This window comes from Heteronotia binoei, chromosome 5, assembly GCF_032191835.1.
Source record: "Heteronotia binoei isolate CCM8104 ecotype False Entrance Well chromosome 5, APGP_CSIRO_Hbin_v1, whole genome shotgun sequence".
In the NCBI taxonomy this organism is placed as follows: Eukaryota; Metazoa; Chordata; class Lepidosauria; order Squamata; family Gekkonidae; genus Heteronotia; species Heteronotia binoei.
In genome coordinates this window covers 121161389-121167194 of record NC_083227.1, presented here as the reverse complement: position 1 = coordinate 121167194, position 5806 = coordinate 121161389, and positions in this window count along the sequence as shown.

Here is a 5806-nt window from a genome sequence, read left to right as displayed (position 1 = left end):
GAGTGTTGTTCTGATCTGACATTTCTTCCTATCAGAAACTGGCACAAAAATGAGCTGTTCAGCAGCATGCTTATGAAAAGCTAGCTTTATTCATTGCCAGGAAACCCACCATGCAAGCATGGAGAGTCTATTATATTTGATTATCTGAGAGTCTGTCCATGTCGTAACATCTTTATTGTGTCATTTTAATCCCCAGTGCACCATGGCTATTGCTAATAATTCATGCCAAGTTCAGAGACAAGAGACTGTAGAACTGTTATGGCAAATATACCCCAACTATAAAATGCCATTTTACTTGCTTTGCCAAGCCTATCAATATGTAGAAAAGAACAAATTCTGAGATATATATACACACACACACACCATACATTTTTGAGAAACAAAGGTGTTTATTTAAAAAAAAAACCTCCAGTTAACCCTAAGTTTTCATAGTTATTAGAACAATATAAAAGCTAGGAGAACAATTTCAAAGATGGCCAGATCGCCAGAACTCCTGTGGAATGTGTTAGAGGGGCTGTGAATAGGCCAAATCATCGCTATCACTACTTTAATTACAAAAAAGGGGGCAGGGAGAATAACTCCTAAAAAATAGCAGTAGAAGAGTCCAGTGGCACCTTAAAGACTTATCAAAAATTGTGGTACGGTATGAGCTTTTGTGAATCACTGCTCACTTCTTTAGATGCTAAAAAATAAGTGAGTAGTGGCTCATGAAAACTCACATGTCACAAATTTTGTTAGTCTTTAAGGTGCTACCGAATTTTTACTCTCTTCTGCTGCTAAGAACAGATTAACATGCCTACTAATCTTGATCTATCTCCTGAAAAGTAGATGGGAGTTCTTTGGATTAAATAGAGCTCATAGTACTGGATGAGATATTCCATGTTAAATGGAATTCTTCCAGAAATTGGATATTGTTGGAGGAGGGGGGACTTAATGTTGTTTTTCAAATTAGTCAGTCATAGGAGTTTTAGATAATTATATTTGCCTTGACCTGGATGGCCCAGGTTAAATAACAGATCACAGAAGCTCAAGCAACTACCTCTTGTTGTCTTAGGAGTTTTCTCTGGGTGGCATGTATAAAAACATTGCACATCTCACCCTGTCCTGAATGACCTAGACTAGCCTGATCTTAGCAGATCTTGGATGGTAAGCAGGGTTGATCCTTGTTAGTATTTGGTTGGGACACCACCAAGGAAGCCATGAGTCACAACACATTGCCAAGAAATTGTAAATCACCTATGAATGTCTTGATTTCGAAACCCCAACTACAGGGTTTCTGTAAGTTGGCTGTGACTTGAGAACACTTTCCACCACCATCATATTTGAATAGAAGAACCATGGAATATTGCCACAAGTGGAGGGATATGCGCACACAGAATGCAATTTTTGTGCTTCCCTTCTGGAGCAACCTGATGTGTGCCCAGCTTCCCAATCGGCATTTCTGGCTGCTGGGGAGGTTTCTGTGAGCTATCCCTCTGTGGGAAAACTCCATTAGCCAAAGAAAAGCTGTATTAAAATAAATGCTGTTTTTAGATGATGTCCATATTTGTTGCAGCAGGCATCATTTCAGCCAACATGCAGGAAGGGACATCTCTTGTAAGGTGGTGTTCACCATGTATAATTTCATAAACTCTTGTATTAAAATAGATTTAAAAGTACAGTATCTGCTGCCTGCATAACCAGGGTACAATTAAAATAATTAAAGACCTTGGTTTATAGTCCTAGATGCTTTGGTGCCAGGAATACTGTTCTTGGCTTGCCCTCATTAGATAGACTTTCCTCCAGTTAGGATGTATGAAGGAAGAGGCTGATGTTTCATTACCTAGCCTCTTTGTAATATAATTCTTGAATAACATGAAGACGTTTCCCCAGACACATTAGTAAATTTGGAAACAGACAGCTATAAGATGATAAGTAAATCACTACACTTGTTTGGAATTAAATGTCATTGTTCCATAGTGACAAGTGAAAAGTAGCATCTCTATTATAGCAAATTGAAGCTTTAAAGCAAGATTTGACTGACCCAATTTGACTAAGCATTGTTACAAAAGATCAAATTTTAATCATATCCTATCAAACAACGAGGCAGGGAAAAATGCATCTGCATTTCTGGAACCCTTGATTTCCCTTGGTTACAGAATTGTGGTTTACCAGGATCTTCCATGACCCCCACATTCATTTCTGCAGTTTCTTTGTGGTTTTGCATTCAGAATCAGACCTGCAAGTACTTCTTTTCTTGCAAAATATAAATGCATTGATACTTATCTTTTCACTCTATTCTTAAACATAGAGGGAAATCCAAATCCCACTCCATGCATGACAAGAGGGGCAAAAAATTCCTGGCAGTTGTAGACCCTCATGCCGTGGAGCCCCTGAATTTGAACAGCTGAGGGCAAAGGTAAAGATTTAAACAGTTTGTTGTTTCTTTGAACACACTGGCAGGGAAGGGAATCAATATTTACATAGGATTTTGGTATGTGGACTAGGTAGACAGAAATTTAAATCTTAACTCAGAACGGCATCTGAGGTTGCTGACTTCACAAGAGACAAAGCACGAGTCAAGTATCACCTTTAAGACCAACAAAGTTTTATTCCGAATCTAAGCTTTTGTGTGCTCTAAGCACACTTCATCAGACAATTTATTTATTTATTTATTTTATTTGGTGACTTCTATCCCGCCCTTCCCACAAGTGGCTCAGGGCGGCTTACAACAACAATAAAACAGTAAAATCAGAGCAAGTTATTACCTCTAAAATCAGACAATTAAAACCTAAAAACCTTAAAATTAAACATTAAACTATACAGTATAAACACAAAAATCTGGTAGCTACATTATCTCATCAGGCATAGGCTAACCGGAAGAGGGCTGTCTTACAGGCCCTGCGGAACTGAGCAAGGTCCCGCAGGGCCCTCGCCTCTTCCGGTAGCTGGTTCCACCACATAGGGGCCATTGTGGAAAAGGCCCTGTCTCTAGTTGCCTTGAGACGCACTTCCTTGGGCCCGGGGATGATGAGCAGATTTTGAGTGCCAGACCTCAGTGCTCTCTGGGGAACGTGTGGGGAGAGACGGTCCCTCAGGTAGGCAGGTCCCAGGCCATATAGGGCTTTAAAGGTGATGACCAGCACCTTGTACCGGACTCGGTATATTATTGGAAGCCAGTGCAGAGCCCGAAGGCCCGGCCGGATGTGCCCCCACCTTGGGAGGCCCAGTAACAGCCGGGCCGCGGCATTCTGCACTAGCTGCAATTTCCGGGTCCGGCACAGGGGCAGCCCCATGTAGAGGGCATTGCAGTAATCCAACCTCGAGGTGACCGTGGCATGGATCACTGTTGCTAGGTCGTCGGGGGCCAGGAAGGGGGCCAACTGCCTTGCCCGTCTAAGATGAAAAAACGTGGACTTGGCAGTGGCCGCTATCTGAGCCTCCATCTTTAGGGACGGCTCCAATAGCACCCCCAGGCTCCTGACCCTGTCCGCTGGCCTCAGCGGTACACCGTCAAAAGCTGGCAGAGGGATTTCCCCTCCCGGTCCCCGACGGCCCAAACAAAGGACCTCTGTCTTCGCAGGATTCAATGTCAGTCCACTCAGTCTGAGCCACTCAGCCACGGCCTGTAGTGCCCGGTCCAGGTTTTCTGGGGCGCAGACCGGTCGGCCGTCCATAAGTAGATAGAGCTGGGTGTCATCAGCATACTGGTGACACTCCAGCCCATACCTTCGGGCAATCTGGGCAAGAGGTCGCATATAGATGTTAAACAACATCGGGGAGAGAACCGCTCCCTGGGGCACCCCACAGTTAAGTGAGCGCCTCTGGGACAGCTCCCCCCCAATCGCGACCCTTTGTCCCCGACCTTCAAGGAAGGAGGAAAGCCACTGCAAGGCCAACCCCTGAATCCCCGCGTCGGCAAGGCGGCAAGTCAGCAGCCGATGGTCGACCGTATCGAACGCCGCCGATAGGTCCAACAACATCAGTACTGCCGAGCCACCCCGATCCAGATGCCGTTGAAGATCATCCACCAGGGCAACCAACACCGTCTCCGTCCCGTGACCTGGGCGGAAGCCGGACTGAAGTGGGTCAAGGACGGAAGCGTCCTCCAGGAAAGTTGTAAGGAATGAAGGAAAATAGGAAATGTAAGGAATGAAGGAATGTAAGGAAAATAGTAAGGAATGTTGAGCATGGACACTGGTACCAGAGCTTGCAATAAACCCAAGTGCCAACTTTGCTGCCACATACACCCAGACAACACAATCACAGGACCCAACAGCATTGACTACACCATCTCAGACTCATTCACTTGTTCATCTTCCAACATTAGATATGCCAGTAAATGCCAACAATGCCCTTCAGTTCTCTACATTGGGCAAACAGGACAAACCCTACACCAAAGGATAAATGGACACAAATCTGACATCAGGAATCACAAAACTGAGAAACCCATAGGAGAACATTTTAACCTTCCAAAACATTCAACAAGTGACCTCCACGTCGCTGTTTTGCTGCCAAGGAACTTTGAGAACAGAATGGAGAGGGAAATTACTGAATTACAAATTATTATGAAACTTGGCATAAACACCTCCGCAGGACTGAACAGAGATGTTGGGTTTTTTTATCTCATTACGTATACTAAACCCACTTTCACAAAGTATAGCATGGTGAAAGTCCACAGTATTCAATGTATTTCTCTTTTAGAATAGTGCATCAGAATAATGTTTTTTTTAATTGACATACTCAAATAAGAGATATTGGCTGTTTATCTCATTACATATACTAACCCATCTTCCACTATATTCTAATGTATTCTGCTTTTTTTCTAATGGCAAACTAGAGTAATGTTTATATGAGGCCGTTTTCGCACTAGCGTTTACTCCGGCGTAGCACCCCATTTACCTCCGGATCTTTTCCTGGTTTTCCCACCTGTTGCTCTGGCGCTGCGGTTTGCTCCGGCGCTGCAGGGGTTTCACGCCGGAGTATCTAGATCCACCTCCTTCCGGAGTTTTTGAAAACCGCCGGATCCACTCCGGATCCACTCCGCGGAGTTTTCTGTGGGAAATCCATCCACGCCGGATCGACTGCTGTGTGGGCGGCACCCTCTCCCTTTCCGTCCTCCCACCCCATCCACCCCCTTGGCCAATCATCAGCCTTTCGCGGCGCTTCCCCAAAGTGCCGGCATGGCCATTTTTTTTTAAACTTCACAGTTTTGCGTAATAGCGATATTTCGAAATTAACAAATAGAAAAAAAAAACCCTCCTGGAATAGCCTCAATTGCCACTTCAATTGGTTTCGTTAGAATTTTTTATTATTATTATTGACTTTAGTTGCGTTATTTCGCTGTTGCGTTATCTCGATAATGCAAAAACGACCATTGTTGGGGGGGGGGGAATCTAGTGCCGGTGCGGGCCAAAGCGTTCATGTGTGTGTGTTTTAAAAAGGGAATGCCTCCCTCAGCTGTGCCACCAGGATTTCTGGACCTGCACAAAATCGCCATGTATAAAATGGGAAGTTGGAGTCCTGCATTCTTCTCCCTGGCTACATTCCGCTCGGTTAGAAAATAGACGCGAGCTCGCTCTTCACATGCGCCACAGAAGGGGAAGGAGAGAATGGAGCGGGGGGGGGGGAGCTCTGGCAGCAGGAATCAGTCAGGTCCCCGTTGCAAGCGCCAGCCGGGGAGGGGAAAGAGAGCGGAGGAAATTTGGGGGGGGGGGGGAATCTAGTGCTTCAGAATTTGGGGGGGGGGGAATCTAGTGCTAGGATTCTCCACTATGAATGCTTCCGTTAATACATAAAGGGCTGTGGAGGATTCTACAGCTGCAGC